Source organism: Panthera leo, chromosome B3 (genome assembly GCF_018350215.1).
Source record: "Panthera leo isolate Ple1 chromosome B3, P.leo_Ple1_pat1.1, whole genome shotgun sequence".
NCBI classification, from domain to species: Eukaryota; Metazoa; Chordata; class Mammalia; order Carnivora; family Felidae; genus Panthera; species Panthera leo.
Window position 1 is genome coordinate 17,976,727 of NC_056684.1, and position 20,156 is coordinate 17,996,882.

Consider the following 20,156-nt stretch of genomic DNA (forward strand, 5'->3'; position numbering starts at 1 on the left):
ATTCCATTGCACACCTGTTCACATTTCTATACCCCTTCCACATTCATTAAAAAGTTTTCTTGGGGCGCCTGGGTGGCTCAGTCGGTTAAGCGTCCAACTTCGGCTCAGGTCACGATCTCGCGGTCCGTGAGTTTGAGCCCCGCGTCAGGCTCTGGGCTGATGGCTCAGAGCCTGGAGCCTGTTTCCGATTCTGTGTCTCCGTCTCTCTCTGCCCCTCCCCAGTTCATGCTCTGTCTCTCTCTGTCCCAAAAATAAATAAACGTTAAAAAAAAAAAAAATTAAAAAAAAAAAGTTTTCTGATTTTGAATATAATGGTATACCCCAAATCATATTTATCTTTATAAATAAAGATACAGCAGCATTTTTGTACAGGTTTGATTCAGGTGATCAGAGGTTAAGTTTTTAATATATATCTAATATTTGAATCGTAACATTGAGAATTGATACGGTTTCTAATAATGATAATTCATCTTTATACAGGATATAATTATTGATAAAGCATTTTTCCCAGAAATCATTATGACAGCCTGGGAAGTATTTGGAATGTCTGCACATGAAGGAAGTGTTAATATAGAGAGTGAGTTGGTGGTGGTTGAGAGACTAGAATCTCATTTTCATTTCCACACCTTGCCTTACTGCGTTCTTTATTTCTCTTGTGTGTCCCATGTGAAGACAGGACATTGCTGTTATGTAGGTGTAAGCAATCAGGGAATGTGTGGATGGGCTTTAATCTTAATGAGGGCAGTTTACAAGTCTCTTTTCTAATAGTGATTTTAATATTGTGCCTATCTGTAAGGAGCCAAGGATGCCTGCCCTCTGGTTTTATTCTCATAATTTCCTGTAAGAGTTTGAGCTATATTCTTGCTCCACTTTGTAGAACTGATCAAGGTGGTGAGAGGAGGTGAGTCCCTGACAAACACGACAATTCATTGGTGTATCTAGAAATAAAGCATTTTATGGACTGGTCATTCTGATAAAAATTTTGAAGTTATAATGTCTTTTTAGTATTTGGAGTATTTATCATGATTAATAACTTGTATCATTTTGAAAATAATAGTATTTCTTGCTTTAAGGAAGCACAATTTCACAATTTAGAAAACCTTTAATTCCCTGTGCAATTAAATGGAGTGATAATAACATTAAAAAAATTACTTCCAGTTTCCATCAAATTTACTTAATTTCCATACCAAATTTAAGATACTTACCTGACCAGTATTTGTGACCAATACATAATTTTTAGCACTTCATTGCATGTTGTGTAAAACAAGGCCTGTATTTCTCTAATAGGAATAGAGCCTAATAGGAATAGGCTCTTAACATTTTACTCTATGCTTCTCCTCTAATTTTTTAGCATTTTCCTGAAAAAAATGTCTCTCATCCAGGGGCGTCTGGGTGGCTCAGATGGTTAAACATCTGACTCTTGGTTTTGGCTCAGGTTATGTTCTCAGGGTTCCTGAGTTCCACCCCACGTCGGGCTCTGCACTGGTGGTGCGGAGCCTGCTTGGGATTCTCTCTCTCTCTCTCTCTCTCTCTCTCTCTCTCTCTCTCTCCCTTCCTTTGTGCCCCTCCCTACTTGTGCTCTCTCTCTTTCTCAAAATAAATAAACATTTAAAATAAAATGTCTCTTATCAAAAGCATAGGGTCAAAGCATGCAAAAATATATAGCCTAATAATCAGAGAAAACCAAATTTAGATAGATACCATATTTAAACCACTCTAGATTTTTAGGTGACTTCTCCCCATCAAGCTATTTATGTTTTGTCTTATTGATGATTTTACCTAAAACATTCTAAGTAAACGCTTAGTAAGAAGTGATATTTTGGTGTTACGATTTCAGGCAGGGGCACCAATATTCTGTATCTCAGTGGTCTTAACTTTTCCAACAAGTAGTTGGTTGTTTGCAGGTGTCATTGCTAAGCCACAGATAGTTTTTGCAAAGCTTGAAAAAGGCTCTTCTCCCAACTTTTGGTGGATGCTGCCCTCTGTGAGCGCTCAGTGCTTAGAGTGGCTAACAAACTGGATTTCAGTCCCCATTTGCTTTCTCTTGGCTGTGCACTCATATGTGCAGGGTACAACCTCCACATTGTTCATAGTGGCTTTGAGTCGTGATGATTCCTTGCATTTTTATTTTTTGATGTTTGTTTACTTTTGAGAGAGAGAGCACGAGCAGGGAGGGGCAGAGAGAGGGAGACACAGAATTTGAAGGCTCTGAGCTGTCAGCACAGAGTGCGATGTGGGGCTCGGACTCACTGTGAGATCATGATCTGAGCTGAAGTCAGACCCTCAACCGACTGAGCCACCCAGGCACCCCCCCCTTGTGTTTCCTTTGATAGATTTATAGCATCAGAATTGTTTGCAGGCCAGAATATGTCATAATACCCACAGAATCCTTCAAGTAGTCCCTTTTGTAGTTGGTAAGGGATAACTTTCTCAGTGCTATTTGTACTTTTGTTGATCTTAGTTCTTTAATGAGATGTTATGTTTTTGAATTTTACCCAAAATTTATGACAACCTAATGTGAGTTAGAACTTTATAGGATTAGGTATGAATGTTTGTAGGACATGTTCTGTTTCTATGAAAGTTACATACAACAATACAGCTGCATTTTCAAATAATGACCATAAATATATAAGTTCTATATTTGAACTAAAGTTTGTTTTCCTTGTTGAATCATTTCTTTAAATAGTGGCTAATAGACATTATTGTGTTCATACAACATATCATTGTACTTTTAAAATGTGTAATTAGATACAGCATGTACAGTTCTGGCTGAAATGGAATGGTTTAGTCATTTTCCATAAAACAGTAGTTTAATGATAGTCTTAAATTAATTTAGAATTTGAGTTTATGCCTGGATTTCATTGTTTGTGTGCAGTAATGAAAACACCCTATTTTAGAAGGAACAAAGAAGAATGTTCTTATATTAAAAGTAACTGAAAGATAATTCTATAAGGTCAGAAACCTCTGATTGCATTAAAAATTAACAGTAAGGGAGTGCCCAGCTGGGTCAGTCGGTTAAGTGTTGGACTCTTGATTTTGGCTCTGGTCATGATCTTATGGTTTGTGGGTTTGAGCCCCACATTGGACTCTGCGCTGATGCCTGCAGATCAAGCAGTGCCTCCTTGGAATTCTCTCTCTCCCTCTCTCTGCCCCTCCCTCACTTGTGCTGTCTCTCTCTCTCTCTCTCTCTTAAAAGAAAATAAATCAAAAAAAAAAACTAAAAAAAAAAATTAACAGTAGGATAGTTTTCCCCAAGTTTGTCTGACAAAGAGAATGTACAGTATGAGTGGGTTTTTTTGTTTGTATGTTTGTATATTTTATAAGGGAATGTATATAAGGCAGTGTGTGTGTGTGTGTGTGTGTGTGTGTGTGTGTGTGTGTGTGCGCGCGCACACGCATGTAATGTAGCTGCACTGGCACTAGTGACATTGGGATTAAAGTTATTTGGCCTTGCTTGATTTTTTCAAAAAGCTCTTTTAGCAAAGTGGATTTCTTGTAGGGTTTAGAGCAATTTTTTCTGTTTTAGTAGATCATAATTAGAAGAGCCATGGTATTTATACTTAAATGCAATTAACTTCTCTAATTACCTTTTTTATATCATTGAAAGTTTTTGAAATCAAGAATGATGTAGAATGCTAGCAGTGAAATTAAACAGTTCTATTTGTATTAGCATCAAAAGAATAAAATACCTATGAATAATTTTAACAAAAGAAGTGCAACACGTGTACACTAAAAGTTAGAAAGCATCATTGAAAGAAATTAAAGAAGAAATTAAATAAATGCAAAGACAGGACATATTGGATTTATGGTTTGGAAGACTTAATATAAACTATTAAGATTGCAGTATTCCCAAACGAACTCAATTTCCTAGAGTTACTATGTGACCCAGCAGTTCTGCTCTTAACTATATATCCAAGAGAATTGAAAATATGTACACGTGCACAAATGTTCATAGCAGCATTATTCAGAATAGAGTGGAAACAACCCAAATTTCCATCAACTATTGAATGGATAAAGGAAATGTGGTATTTCCATAAAATACAATATTATTCAGCCAGAAAGGAAGCGAAGTACTGATAATACTTAACACAGATGAACTTTGAAAACATTATGCTAAGTGAAAAGAGCCACAAAAAGCTGCACATTGTATGATTCCATTTACATGAAATATCTTGAATAGGCAAATTCATAGAGATGGAAAGTAACTGTCAGGAGTCGTGGGAGGAGAGGAATGGGGAATGATTGCTAGTGGACATTGAGTTTCTTTGGGGGATGATGAAAATATTCTAGAATTAGATAGTGGGAATGGTTGTACAGCTTTGTGAATACAGTAAAACAGAGAAAGGGGTGCCTGGATGGCTCAGTTGAGCATCTGGCTCTTGATTTCATCTCAGGTCATGATTCCGGAGTCGTGGGATCAAGCCCTGCATGGGGCTCCGTGCTGAGCATGGAGTCGTCTTGGGATTCTTTCTTTCTCCCTCTGCTCTTCTTCTCCACTGTGTGCACTCTCTCTCTCTCTCTCTCTGTAAAATAAAAAAAAAAAAAAAAAAATAGAAAACAATTTTTAAAAAGACAAATAAGCCCCAGATTGTATACTTTAAAAAAGATGAGTTTTGTGACATGTGAATTATACCTCAAGTTTAAAAAATCACATAAAAAATGAAAAGAGTGAGGGGCAGTTGGGTGGCTCAGTCGGTTAAGTGTCCAACGTTTGGTCTCAGCTAAGATCTTGATCTCAGTGCTGGAAGTTCAAGCCCTGCATTGGGCTCAGTGCTGGGTGTGGATCCTGCTTTACAGAAGAAAAAAAAAAAAAAAAAAGGAAATGAAATGATAAGAGTGGCCTATACTTGTGATCTAATTATCAAACCAGGAGGTGTTTGAGAGTAAGGGGTCTCACTGAATAATTACTCCTGCATAGGGTCGCCTGGGTGGCTCAGTCGATTTAGCGTCTGACTTCAGCTCAGGTCATGATCTCATGGTTCTTCGGTTCTAACTCCACATTGGGCTCTGCTGACAGCTCAGAGCCTGGAGCCTGCTTCCAATTCTGGGTCTCCCTCTCTGCCCCTCCCCTGCTTGTGCTCTGTCTCCCAATAAATAAACATTAGAAAAAAAATTTTTTTTATAAATAAAAGTAATTACTCCTGCACAATACACATTTATTTAAGTGGCTGTCCCTGTTAAACCAGTATACATGTTCTCCCTGCTTTTCGGTGTGTTTAAAGTATTTTCTTAACCCTCATAGAAGAAGTATGAAGAATATAAAATTTTTCTAGTATCCTTCTTTATCAAATGTGAGAAAAAGAAAAAGATTAAGAAAGCCATGTAATTTGAAGAAATGAGAAGGTATTTCTTAATGAAAATGAGTGTAAATGTATGTGTTAAATGCAATATGTAGATACACTGTTAGGACTGTGCTCATGTGACTTTTGTCATTTCACTCTCACATATAGCCAGTCAATGAATGAATAAGGAGTTTTGTGTTGTAATATAATAAAACAGCCTCTCTGAACTAAAGATGTGTATCATAATCTGTGGAGCTTTTAAAAATTACTCTTGCTTGGGCGTTAGTCTCAGTTCTGATTTGATGGTTTTTGTGGGGCTAGGTTAAGTTGATGCATGCAAAATACACGTTTTAGTTTTCCATTTGAATCTAGTATTCATTTAATTTGAGAACTGCTACATTAAATCAATGAGTTTTATTGATCCATTTATTAAAATTTATAGTTATTATTTTGTGTATAAATAGTATATAGCAGTAGCAACCAAGAGAAACTCATTCTAACTACACCCACCTATCAGTCCTTTCCCCTCTTTGGCTAGCCCTGTGTGTTGGTAATCCAGAAGTTGTGATTCTTTTAATTTTCCAAGCATTGAGATTGGGAGGAATCTTCTTCTCTAGTTATTTAGGTTACCTTGAGGCAGGAGGTGTAGTGCGAAGTAGATAGAAGCTGCAGTTCCTTTGCAAATGTTGAAACTCTTATCTTTGGTAGAGAGGAAAGGAATCATCATTACTGTACAGTATAAGAGGGCTTGGGAGATGGAGACCTGGTAGGAGGAAGTCAGAACTCTCTAAGGTGGTTAAGAACTGCCCATGGCCTTTGTATTTTGACAACCCGTTGTACCGATAGGTAAGTTGCTCTCTGTTGTTGGAACTGGGGGAGGACACAATGACTGTGTGGTTCTTTCATATCTCTGGTTTCTCTTGTGCAGCCTTGCACAGTTGGGCAGAAATTCCCCTCATATTCTGCTACTGAAAAGTAGCATGGACTTGCGAAATTGGAGTTGCATGACTCCTTGAAGATTTTGTAGTTCAGCTTATTTAATGATGGATCATGCCCATCCAAAAGTATACCTAGGACAGTTTTGACTGATAGCCTTTCTTCAGCCACTACTTAAATAGTTCCAGTGGTGATGCCATATTGTTATACATGACATTAGAGCCAGAATTTCAACTCTGTCTCCTTGTGTGACTTCGGAAGGGTATTCGCCATTTTGGTCCCCAGTTGCTTCATCTAGAAAATGGAGCAAATGGTAACTACCTCACAGATTATTGTGACTACTGAATGGCTGTAGCATACATGAATGTCTGCCACAGCTGTTGGTAATTGTAGGTTTGTGGTACCTTTCCTTTTGCAGTTCAATCAAGAACAACTAACCACCTTCAAAAGATTGGCTCTTAGAGAGCTTTTATAGCCTGGGACCCGAAATCTTTCTATATGCTGATTTATTGCTTTCATTCATTAAGGATGCAGTTGTTTATTGAGCATGTGTTTCAGGCTAGGCACTTTGGTAGCTGCTGGAGTTATAGGGGCAAATACAACATACTTGATCTTCCTCATTGAGCTTATAGCTTGGTTGGGGAAAAAAGATAACTAATTATACAGGTAACTAATTACATTTGTGGTAAATGCCATAAAAGAGACATAGGATGTGCTCTGAAAGTGTAGTAGGAGTCGTCCTCATATAGTTTGAATGTTAAGAAACACTTCATAGACGAAATAATGGTAATACTGAGACATAATGGATCTGTGGAACTCGTAGCCAGGGGAAGTCCTTGGGATGAGACCTAGTAAGAGATGGCAAGCTGGTAGGTTGTATGTGTGAAGGCCCTGCAGCAGAAAGGATTTAGGAGCTTTGTAAGCAGAAGGACCTGTGCCCAGAAGCTTATTGGGTAGTAGGAAGAGTGGCAAGGAATGAGTATGGTGGGGTAGAGGCAGGGCAAGATTAGACAAAGTTCTGTAGGCCATGTTAAGAGTTTGGACTTTCAGAACAGTGTTAAGTGACATTTGCATTTTAAAATCACTCTAGTGAAAGTGGGGAAATTGGATTGGAAGGAATAAGAATGCCTGCTGAGACCAGGCAGCTCTTGCAAAGCCTAGGCTAGACATGGCAGTCGCTGTTTCCGGAAGTAGAGTACTGTGCTGTGACTGGAGTTATGAGTTGGAACCAGATCTTCTAATGCCTTTGATCTTGCAGGCAGTGTAGTCAGTGGAGATTTTATAAATGGGAATGAGTTTAAGACTTTTATCTTACCAGTACTTGTTACTGTCTACTAAAAATCAGAGAAAAACAATTAAGCTCAGTATTAACAGTCTAGCTCCTTCTTCAGGATCTGGCTTTGGAATAAATACTGCCCACCCCCCCCCCCCCCCCCCCCCCCCTTTGCAGAAAGACTTATTAGTCTGAGAGGCACATTCTTTTTTTAAAAATTTTGTTTTTTTTAACGTTTATTTATTTTTGAGACAGAGAGAGACAGAGCATGAACGGGGGAGGGTCAGAGAGAGAGGGAGACACAGAATCTGAAACAGGCTCCAGGCTCTGAGCCATCAGCACAGAGCCCGACGCGGGGCTGGGACTCATGGACCATGAGAACATGACCTGAGCCGAAGTCGGACGCTCAACCGACTGAGCCACCCAGGCGCCCCAGAGAGGCACATTCTTAAAAACAAACAAACAAAAACAACAACCAAAAATCATCTATCAGCTACCTTCACTTTTGTACTGTCAGTTGATGTGGAGTGTCTTTTGGGTACTGAATGCCCATAAAGTAATGCTGCATTCAGGTTTCTTTTGGCTGATGGATACACTATTGGGAGCTGTGGTCATAGGGTTTTTTCTGTTACAGTGAAGAAGAAAAAAATTGTCTCACTATGCCAGTAGAATCTTTCTGAAACAGATAATTGAAGTTTGGTTTGGTTGGATGTGAGAGAGTTTTGAAGCAGTCTTATAAGGTACTTTTGAATTTTTGGAAGCAATGAGTACTACCTAGATTACTAAACTTACTGTTCCACTGTCTCCTGCTTCATCTTTGTTACAGTCTTTTGTTAGTTTGCCTTTTATTTTGCCTGTGATTATAATCTGTGTATATTACTAGAATTGATTACTCATTTTTGAAAGCCAGCTTCTACATCCAACACTGCTGTTTTTTAGCAGTTTTTAATTGAGTGCTCAATTAACACATCATCATTTCTTGTAAAGACTGTGGTATAACTGGGTACCTATAGAATATCAGAAATAGCTTTTTTAAGAACTACATAGGAAACTTTCATTTTTAAGGCTGTATATGTATTTTGTTTATGTTTAGAAGACAAAGCATTTTTGTCTTCTATTTCTAGCCTTCTCTGTATCTGGTATTTAGACTTAGAAGATACTGGTCTTACAAACATCTGTGTGTCTTTTTTTTTAAGATAGAGAGCATGAGAGTGTGAGGGAGGGAGAGGGGAGAGGGAGGGAGAAAACCCAAAGCAGGATCCACATTCAGCGCGGATCCTGACTCGGGGCTTGATCCCACAACCCTGGGATCATGACCTGAGCCAAAGCCAAGAGTTGAACGCTCAACCGACTGAGCCATCCAGGTGCCCATATATGTCTTTTTTAATGTCCAGAATAAAAATTATAAAATGAAGTGATAAATCAAGGAAAGAATATTATCTGATATGAAAATGACCTACCTGCAACATTTAGAAATGATCTATAATTTGTTTTGGGAACAGATTATAATTAACTCTTCAACTATTTGCATGTGTGTATCAGGTAGGATGCTTTCTTTGCAAGTATCAGAGAGGGTAACCAAAAGAATTTTACCATCTTATCTAACAAGAAATTCAAAGTTAGGGTGGTTCCGGATTGGCTAACTTGGGTCCTTCTTCTGTCTTTTGTCAGTTATTTTCATGTTCTACTGTTTGATTCTAAATTTATTTATTTAGTTGTCCTTCCCTACCAACAATAGTTCTTTGGCAATATGTGGTTGCCCTAGACTATGTTTATGCCTGTGAGTAGAAAAAAAGCAATAATTAGTCATAGACTTTTTTGCTCTGGATTGTTCTTAGCTTATTTTCTGTTTCATCTTTTATTTTCATTCTTAAAAGTAAAGGAATATGAATTGTCTTCTAAGTATCTAATGATGTTTATTTTTAAGTTAACACATATACATCAGGGAAGATGAACATTAAGAAAAGCGTAGAGGGTTGCCTGGGTGGCTCAGTTGGGTAATCATCCAACTTCAGCTCATGTCATGATCTCACCATCTGTAGGTTCCAGCCCCATGTTTGGCTCTGTGCTGACAGCTCAGAGTCTGGAGCCTGCTTCATATTCTGTCTGTCTGTCTGTCTGTCTCTCTCTCTCTCTCTCTCTCTCTCTCTCTCTCTCTGCCCCTCCCTCACCCATACTCTGTGTCTCTTTCAAAAATAAACATTAAAAAAAATTAAAAAAGCATAGAGTAACGAGTGCTTCTCTCTATATAGTCAGAAGCCTCTCAGACAATAAAGAGTCCTGTCAATAAATCCAGTCCATTCATTGTGATGTCTGTGGTATGAAATGAAAGTGTGTAAAAAGAGTAAATGCTGTTAATGAAAATCCAGTATATTTACATCATGAACTTTCAGGTAAATTAAGAAATGATTTTAACTTTCATAAAAGAGAACTAACAGGTTTCTCCTGAATAGTTAGCTCTCATTATAATGTAAGTTTTTTATAGGTTTAGAATATCTGCTGAATTTCTCTAACTATTGAATTCAATGAGCAGAATTTGAAATTGATCTTTTGTGTGCTTCTCAACCCCCCAATTTTGGTTCCTTTGTCTTTTTAGATGTTTCATAGCTGGCAGCCAAGCTTGTGTTGCCATCCTTAATTTTATGATCAAATAGGTACCTGGAATAAACTGAGTAATAATAAGTATAAAGTTTTAAGCTCTTGATACATGCCAAGAGCTTATTTTGACAAATTCTCACAGAGCCCTATTTTAAATGTAGTATTCCCATTTTATAGATTGAAAACTAAGGGTAAGAGAATTTTACTTGACTGTAGTTGACAGTCCTGTATCTAGTAAACAACTCTGATGTCTGGGAAGTAGAGAAGATTTTGTGTTTGTGTGTCACCACGGGGCCTTATGTCTTTTGTGAGCACATAGAACAGGTCCTTGGGAAGAACATACTCCCCTGTGTGTGGGTTTTCCGAATTCCACACTGTCATACTAGCCCACTCAGCCTTTAAGAATATGTTAAAATGTGAACTAGTTTCTTACCAGCTTTTGTGGTAGCAGCCTATTTGTCCCATGTTCTGCCAAAGGTGAATCAGTTCATGCTGTACTGTCTGCTGAAAGAGGCTTGTCATCCTTTGGAATTTCATTCACGTGGTTGCCCTGCAACCTCAGGGTTTTAATAGGCTTAAGAAAAGTTATGCTTGTGTAGGTTATAGGAGTCTTTCTTTTTGTTAGGATAGGAGCTATGTTATCTTGAGGCATTTTAAGATTCTTAGCTGAAGTTTTATAAAGCACAATTTTTTTAGTAGCTGGACTTTAAAATCCTTTCTTGTGTAAAATTGAGAATTGCAATAACCAATTGTATTGATTAGGTGTCTTGCTCTCATTGGTAATTAATGTTAAGTGCCCATTTTCGTAAGTACAGAATACTGTTTTAGATACAGTTTGTGTTTAAACTTTATTTTAATTCTCTGGTGATACGCAGTCAAATTAGTTGAGATTGAAAGAATCTCATCTTTTGGTGATAGAAATATAATGGAAATATACCAGAATTTCTTGGGATGCATTTGTTTGTTGTTAATTAATTACATAAAATAGTCTTCCTACCCTGTAAAGAATAAATTGTTGTCTTGATTTCATTTAGGAATGAAAGGCTGGACTCCGAGGAGTCATCCTTCTGTTTATAATGGCCACAAACTTGTTTGTAAAACGATGCGGGGTAAAGATTTTTGCTCTCTGATTGTTTTATATTCTACGTCTGTAGAAAAACAATGATCATAACTTGGGATGCTATACAGAACTAGAATATTCTTATGGAAATATGTATGTCTCCTGTTGTCTCTGTATTTTGATATGTTTATTGTTTTTCACATACAGCTAAACGTTGTAATACTTGAAGCTTTATTCCTTATACCTTGGCTGTCCTGAAAATATATTTCTACTGGCAGTCAGTATAAATACCTTATCAGATAAACAGGGCAAATTTCACTGAATTTGAAGAATTATTTTCCTTATGATCTTGTATGTCCTACTGTCTGGAAATCCAATTATCTTGAAAACATGCAAAGTTCTGACCTTTTGTGGATTGTCCTTCTCTCTAATAATATTGTTGAAAGTGAGGTCCTTGCTTGTGTAAATGTCATGTAGGATATTATGTTGTGATGCCTTGATTGGTCCCACTTCTGTTCCTGATTTGTGATTTGGGGTGGGCTCCTGTTGTCTCTGCCTGCACTTGTATGTAACAGAAAGAGATTGGGACCCATGTCTAATTCTAACTGTTGACATTAAGTATTATAAAGTAAAATGAAGGTTTAGGAAAAAATGTTTAGTGTTAAATGAATATTATTTATCAGAACTATTATGGGTGATTTTCTATTAAATCAGAGTCAAAGATGGGAAATTTTCCTTTATATTCCTGGTTAGATGTCACTAGAAAGTAGTAGTGCTTTTTCCTTGGCTCTAATTATTGATGATTATCAGTTGATTTTTTTTTTATTGTACTTTGTAGCTGCAATATGTATTTATAATTAATTTTTTTTTTTTTTTTTTTTTTAAACTAACCAACACAGACTTTTGGAATGGCAAAGAAATGGTGTCTCTGGGCAACTGTGGAATTGTTAGTGTATTCTTACTATGTGGAGAGGCCAGACAGATCCTTCCTTTGAGTTGCAGAACATTTACCATGATTACTGTGAGAAAGACAGCAAGAGAGGTACATTATAGCTACTTGATGTGAGAGGATTTGGAAAAATTGATGTAGGATTTTAAAAAATCTTTGCAGCATTTTGTGATTTCCCTAAAAGTACAAAAGAAATTTTGTGCAGAAGAATATAGTATCTTATTTGTCCATTGGAGTCAAGCTGGATAAGTAGAACATTTTTTTCTTAATAATGATATCTTTAATAACTCTTTGGATGTCCTTCAAGTTTCCAAAGGACTATCATTTCAGTGATGATTTATGTTGTCTGCATAGTATTCACAAAGATACAATCAGTCTTTATTCAGCAGAGATTATAACTCTTCAGATGGTACTGCAGATTTCATTTTTAGAAGTGTTTTATAAATATTAATTAGAATTGTGGAGTGTTAGAGCTGACATACTGGCTAGCATTTCTAGGACACTATATATGCTTGGCACTCTAATAACGATTTAATGGATACCACTGCATTTATTCTTACGAATCCATGTGTGAAATATATGTTAATTGTCCTTAGTTTATTGTTTGGCGTAGAGAAGTCAAGTGACATTTCCGGGAGTCACATAATTAATAGCAAAACCAAAATAAAACTATTGATGTCTTCCCATCATATTTAAAATAAAGTTTGTCTATCTCCTGCTTGCTTCTCCAGTATCATCTTTTCTCATTTTCCTATAAATGCTTTGTACCCCAGCCCAGCTATTCTAACTCCTATGGTTTTATTAAAATTCCATTTCCTTTTCTTTCATATCTATGCACTCTCTCCCAGTAAACATATTAACACAGCTGAAATCAAACCAATAAAACAAAACACTTAAGTGCTCCCTCCTTCACTGTGTTTGTAAATGATGTATATCTGACTCATGAACAGGTTTGAAATGTGTGGGTCCACTTAATACATGATTTTTTTTGATAAACACCGTACAGTTCCATAAATGTGCAGTATTACACAGGATTCCCACCCTTCTATTCACAACAAAGAATTATGATCTGTTCTAAAATGTAGTTGAGAAACTTTAGGTTAAGCAAATGAATAAATGCACTGATGTTGTTGCAAGCCAAGGTTCTTACCATGGAGGAAGGAAAGAACAAATAGGGAATAAAGAAGGCAGAGAAGAACCTTGTGGAAATTGGAGGTATCAGTATGAACATATGTTCATATTATATTTATATATTTCTAGAAATGACTTAGAACAGTGGCATTACAGTAGCACCACCCAGATCTTGGCTTCTAAATACTGTGCCCCAGTAATACGAGCCAGAATCACTTGGATAAATGGCTTATTCTGGGGATGGCTCAGGAAAGTATCAGATCTAGTATCAGCCTAGAACATCTCATTGGGCTGAAAATAAGGAAGTGCTCTAAGCAGTGATGAGTGCATATTAGAAAGACATAGGACCCAGTGTTTGGGGTGTGTGTGTGTCTCACTGGCCAAATTGGGGATGAGTTGAGCATCATAATCAGTAAGGAGGTTAATGGATTATAATTAATTGAGTAAAAGAAATATACATATCCATACTGAGAACAAACAGATACAGATAGAGCAGAGGAGAGGGCTTTTCCTCACAGTAAATGTGGAGGGAGTAGTAGTGGAATTGGAAGACTGTCATTTTACAATTGTCACGAAGAATCATGAAAACATTCTAAGTCCAGGGGAAAAGTTTGAGGAGTAGGGTGGGTGTGTGTGTGTGTGTGTGTGTGTGTGTGTGTGTGTGTATAGAATATATTTTCTATATATATATTTATCTATATATTTATCTATATATTTATTTATATAATTTATTTATCTAATATATAAATAAATTTATAATTTATTTATCTAATATATATTTATATATATATATATCTATATATATATTTATATATATATCTATATATTTATAATATATTTTCCAACAGATTGCTTGTTACTTGCAAGAGGGAAATAGGTATATACAGCAGAGAAATTGGATGACGTTTTGATCAGATGATCAAAAATAAACATCAGTAAAGGGATAGGTGGACATCAGATGCCTCTGGGTATGTGATACCCTAAGAAGAATACAAGATCACTCATGCAGTGTTTTGGCTGGGAGTTGTGCAGAAACATCAGACAAACCTAAATTGATAAATATTTTATAGAATAACTGGCTTGTATTCTTCAAAATTTCATGTCATGTTAGGCAAAGCCCAGAAACTCTTCTAGATTAAAGGAGACTGAAAATACTGACAACTAAGTGTGATATGTGATCCTGCATAGATCCTGTCAGGAAGAGGAGACATGCTCTACAGAACATTATTGGAACAGTTGACAAAACTGGAATATGGCTTGCACTTTTTAAAGTATTGTATCAATGATGTGTATGTGCTGAATTTGATAACTGTACTTTGGTTATATAAGAAATGTTCTTAGGAAATGCTGTAAGTATTGAGGGTGAAAGGACATGATATATGCAACTTACCCTAATGTGGTTCAGAGCAATAATTTTTTAATATTTATATGTAGATTATAACACACATATAACACTTCATAATGAGGGAGAGAGAATGAATGCTATTTTTGCAACTTTCAGTTAAGTTTGGAATTATTTTAAAATAAAAAGTTAAAATTAGTTAAAAATTTTTCTAAATGGTTGTAAACATTAATATACATGCTGAAGACTTTTTAAATATTTTCTTTTGAGGCATATGTGAATTGTAAATTGTGCAAAATAGGGTAGTAGGTCAAGGAAGATCTGTGTCCCAAAGTGTGGGCAAGTAGGAGGAGGAGGCAGCTGTGGTGCCCCTGGCATGGCCATTAAGGATGGGAGGGAGAAGGAAGGATGGAAGGAATTAGGCTGTGGGGATTGGTAGCAGGGTCTCTTTATGCTGTTGGGGTTGGTAGTCTTTGGCTTCTCTCTTCTCCCCCATCATGCTTTTTGCCAATGGTGAAATGAAGGGTTTTTCTGGTAAGGCTGGACTAGCAGTTGGCCCTACTGTTGACCAGGGGTAGCCCTGGGCTCGGGGTCCATCAGTCAAGTCTGGTGTTTGGCACCTGAAACTAGCAGCTCTGGGAAAACTGATGTAGGGCTTTTAGATTCCTGATCCTCTTATAAGGCAGCAGAGTACAGCTGTTAGAGTGCTCTTCTGGAGCTACACATAGACCTGGCTCTGCTGTTTAGCAGCTGTGACCTTGGAGAAAAGATAACTTATGGCCTTGGCTTTCATTTTCTCAGATTTAAAATGAGAATAATAATATTGCATATCTCATAAAGAAGTTGTAAGAATTTAAGAAGATAAATATGTGTAAAGTGCTTTACTGCTGTTACATACCAGAACTCTTTTCAAGCTTCCATTTCTCCATTGAACCAACTAATACATAATAGAAAACTTGCTCGTTGTCTGTATCCTATGGGTATGGACTTATCTGATGAACTGACAGTGACGATAATTTAAATATTGTGAGAAGATACTGGAAAGGCCTGATACAAGATTTTTTTAAACAGCATTTTCCCCAAACTGGATGGCAAAATGAATGGAATAGTAACCTGTTTCCCATAACCATTTGGAAAGTGCCAACTCGGGTGCCTGGGTGGCTCAGTCGATTAAGTGTTGGACTCTTGATTTTGGCTCAGGTTATGATCTTGCGGCTCATGGGATTGAACCCCACATTGGGGTCTGCACTGACAGCGCAGAACCTGCTTGGGATTCTTTAACTCTCTGCCCCTCGCCTGCTTGCTCTCTCTCTCTCTCTCTCTCTCTCTCTCAAATAAAATAAATTTAAAAAAGAAAGAAAATTGCCAACTATATTTTTCACATTTAGGAAGAAGGCTCCAGAAGTCCTCTTGAGGCAAAAATTGGTTGAACAAAAGTGACTCTTTTTTTTTTTAAGTTTTATTTATAAGTGAGAGAGAGAGTGCGTGCGCTTGTGCATGAGCAGGGGAGGGGCAGAGAGAAAGGAAGAGAGAGAATCCCAGACAGGCTCCACACTGTCAGCACAGAGCCCCACTTGGGGCTCCATCCCGCCAACCATGCGATTCTGACCTGAGCCAAAATCTAGAGTCAGACGCCTAACCGACTGAACCACCCAGATGCCCAAAAGTGACTTTTTTTCAGTATTTCAACCCTTTCAGAGAAGGTTGCCCAGGTATTTCCTTTTTTTGATGAAGTACACATGTGAGATGGGATTCTTTGATCTGGTTTATGTTAAAGCTAAAAATTGGAGTTGTCTTCCTAAATGAAATGGAGCCGATCCCTCTTTAATATTAATTTTTTTTACAATCTCATTCTTCTTACTAAAGATGCTACTTTCAGGTATACATTCTTACAAAGTAGGTAATTTGACTTGTTATTTATAGTTACCATGATTTTATATATGTTGTTACCATATAATCCTAGTACTTACAGTTATTATTATATGTATTATGTGTATTTATATATGCATTTACCATATAATCATTGAAACTAATACCATGAAACATACATGAACATATATACATACCCACATTATATGTAACTGCTTCCATTTTACTTGATATTTAATTATGTTTTCATTATTTTTAAGGCTATTTTTCATTTGTGGCAAGTTATATTCTGTTATATCAGTAATAAAGTTTTATATTCAAATACATTTATTAAAGTGAAAATGGGAATTGATGTAAAAAATAGGTAAATAATAGTGTCAAGCATGATACATGGTTAGGAGAAAGACTGAGAAATTCAGGTTTGAATGACTAAAGTTTTGGAACAACTGCTGTGTTATACAGTAGAAAAAGTCCTGTTTGTTTGAAATGAGCCTTTTGATGGTTTACTTTTCTCCTTGGATTTCAGCTGCTTCTCTACTCAAGGAGTAGGGGTTATAATATGAGATAATTTCTAAGGTAATTTGAAAATTATAGTATTCTGTTATATTTCAAGCAGCTTGATTGAAGTTTGGCAAAGAAAAAGGTTTGAATTAAAATGGGTTCTGGAAGAGTGTTGACTAGTCACTTCCCCTTCTTTTTGTTGACATACTATTTATAGAAAAAGGAAGAAATCAGTATTTACTAAGCTTAAGGAAAAAAATTTAAGCTATATAGAAACTATAATATAATTACATGTACAGTATACTTTTATCTATTTCATATTTTAGTTTGCTTTTTTATAAGGTGTAACCTTAGATACCAATTTGACATTTAATTATTGGAAATTAATTACAAGATAATATTTTCCATTTAATTTTTTCTCCTGATTTCTGTTGTATGTATGAAAAAAGGTATTAATCTGTTTCAAGGGAAGGAAATATGTGAAATAGCAGGAACATAGTAAATACTTAGTTTTTTTATCATAAATATTAATATGCTCAGAAATACATTTGTTAGTAGTAATAAAGAATCACTTTCCTTAAAATATTTACAATTGTATAGTATTTTATTCTAGCCCCATGTGGTACATAGAATGTGTATAATTTCCATTTTCCTCTTCTAAAAAGTTACTTTTATTTAGAAATTGTCAGGTACCAAAGGTTGCACAGCTAGTTGAGTGAAATGTTTGTGTTTAGGATCTAGGTTTCTCGCTCAACTTGTAATAGACCTTCTCAGTCAGAAAGCGCTTTGAAATTCCAAGCAAGTTGTGAAGAAAGAGTAATTGGAAATGGCACAAAATGCTAAAGTAGAAGGAAGATTTCAGGGATGTTTAAAGTTAATGGTTTTTGGCTTTCAGGATTTTTTTTCTTCTTAAATTTAAAAGCATCCATTTTGTTTTTGTTGTTTGTAGTAACTTTTTTCCTTATCACAACGATGGTATTAATTTTAGAAAAAAGAAAAACTAGAATAAATTATTGAAAGTAGAATGCATTTTTCAAGGAAAGCTGAAAGTCAGATTTCTTCTTGACAAAAATTTAAAAACATTTTTTTAATGTTGGCCAAATTGTTTAAAAACCTTCTGTCTGGAGGATAGTTTGGGCTGTTCATTTGCAACAATAATAAATATCTTATTCCTCGGGACTTTGGTGCTGTTTTCATTTTCTGTTTTGTCCCTAGGTGAGCACATTTTTCCCCACAACATTAATAATGTCTAAATGCTCAGAATTCCCAAAGGCATATTTTTAGCTCTGATGTCTAAATCTTATATCTAACTTCCTGTTTGACATTTTCATTTGTAGGATCCATGACCATGTCAAGTTTAATTTGTCCAAAAGGGAATTCTTAAATTTCCTTCTTTTAAAGCAGTAATGAATCATTAAAGATTTTCTCTTGTTAAATACTTGTTTGTTTAAAAAAATTCAGTTGTTGATTGTGTACAGCGGTGTAACTGTGTACAGTTACTTTCATTACGAAAGGTTTTTTTAGTAGTTTTTGAAAAAAAATAATTGATTTACCAGAATCATCAAAATGAGATGTTATGATGAAGTCAGAGATTGGTGTTTATTTAATAAGAACAAACCTTAAAAAGTAAAGTTTACCTTCTGTTTAAAGTCCATGCTCTGAAAATATTTAGTTACTTAAGCAACAAGGTTCTTTAAAACAGTAAACAAAGTTGATTTGAAAAGACTGAACATCTTTGATCAGTATTAGTATGAATTGTTCTGAATTTGCTAGATTCTATAATCTGTCTTTCCTTTCCACTCCTTTTTCCTTTTTCCTTTTTCCTTTTTCCTTTTTCCTTTTTCCTTTCCTTTCTCCCTCCCATTCCCTCTCCTCCCCTTCCCTCCCTTTCCCTTCCCTCCCTTTCCCTTCCCTCCCTTTCCCTTCCTTCCCTTTCCCTTCCCTCTCCTTCCCTTCCCTCCCCTCCCCTCTAAACTCTACCCTCAATGTGGGGCTCGTGCCCCTGATATTTCTTAAATTAAGGCAGCAGAATCCATATTGGGACTCCTTTTTTAAATCTAGTTTCTGATTTTATAAAATGACCTGCTAAAAAGAATTTCAGTTAACTAAAAGTTCCGTTTAAAGTAATTTTTTACTTCAGTGTTGCCTGAATACAGGTATAGGCCTTGGGATTTAATTAGTGATTACTTCCCCCGCCCCCAAAGATAACTATATTACTTTGTGGGAAAAATGCCCATCCGTGTTTGCTAAAGATAAGTTTTAGTTCCAAAGGTATGTGTTATATGTTTTCATTTCTACTAAACCTCCTTTAGCTTTATCACATAGAAAAATTAGTGCTCATTTGACCTAATGTAGTTGGCTTCAATTAATAAAATCATAATCCTGGAGTTGTTTTAAATGTATGTACATTTTTTTTTTTTAGTGTTTGTTGAAATTGAGGCAAAATGTACATAACATAGTATCATCTCAGCTATTTTTAAATGTGTAGTACAGTGGGAAGAGGGGGTGGGTGTGTGGGGGGAAGGTAGGGGTCCCTGGGTGGCTTAGTTGTTGAGTGTTTAACTCTTGATTTTGGCTCAGGTCATGATTCCAGGGTCATGGGATTGAGCCCTGCTTTGGGCTCTGTACTGAGTGTGGAGCCTGCTTAAGAGTTCTCTCTCTCCTTCTGCCTCTGCCCCTCTCCCCCTGTTCACGCTCTCTCTCTCAAATAAAAAATTAAAAAGAAAAATAAGTGTACAGTACAGTGGTATTAAGTATGCTCACATTGCGGTGCAGTGATCACCACCATCTGTCTTCAGAACTTTTTAATCATTCCATATTGAAACCCTATACCCATTAAGCATAATTCTCCATTTGTCCCTCCCTTTCATCCCTGGTAACTACCATTTCTCTTTCTCTGAATTTTGAGTACTTGGTGTACCTCATAAATGGAATTATCTTGTATTTGTCTTTTGTGGCCAGCATATTTCTCTTACCATAATATTTTCAAAGTTTATTCATGTAGCAAGTGATAGGATTTCCTTTTTTAAAGCTGAAAAATACTCCATTGTATGTAGACATCACATTTGTTTCTCTCTTCATCTGCAATGATATTGGAGTTGTTTCTACCTTTTAAGTGAGAGTAGTGCTCCTAGGAACATAGATGTACAAATGTTTTGTTCAAGTTCCTGCTTGCAATTCTTTTGTGTGTAGACTTAAAAGTGGAATTGTTGAGT

General features: G+C 36.3%; 1 protein-coding gene across 6 annotated transcripts in view; it reads left to right on the forward strand.

The window, feature by feature from the left end:
• The window catches only part of MEF2A (myocyte enhancer factor 2A), a 163,138-nt gene that overhangs the window by 43,015 nt on the left and 99,967 nt on the right, over nt 1-20,156 (forward strand). Inside the window, exon 3 of one of the 6 annotated variants that reach the window (XM_042941138.1) lies at nt 12,049-12,191. The exons of the other annotated variants lie outside the window; for them this stretch is intronic. The gene's annotated coding sequence lies outside the window, so the exon portion shown is untranslated. The remainder of the gene's footprint in view (nt 1-12,048; nt 12,192-20,156) is intronic. 6 annotated transcript variants of the gene reach the window in all.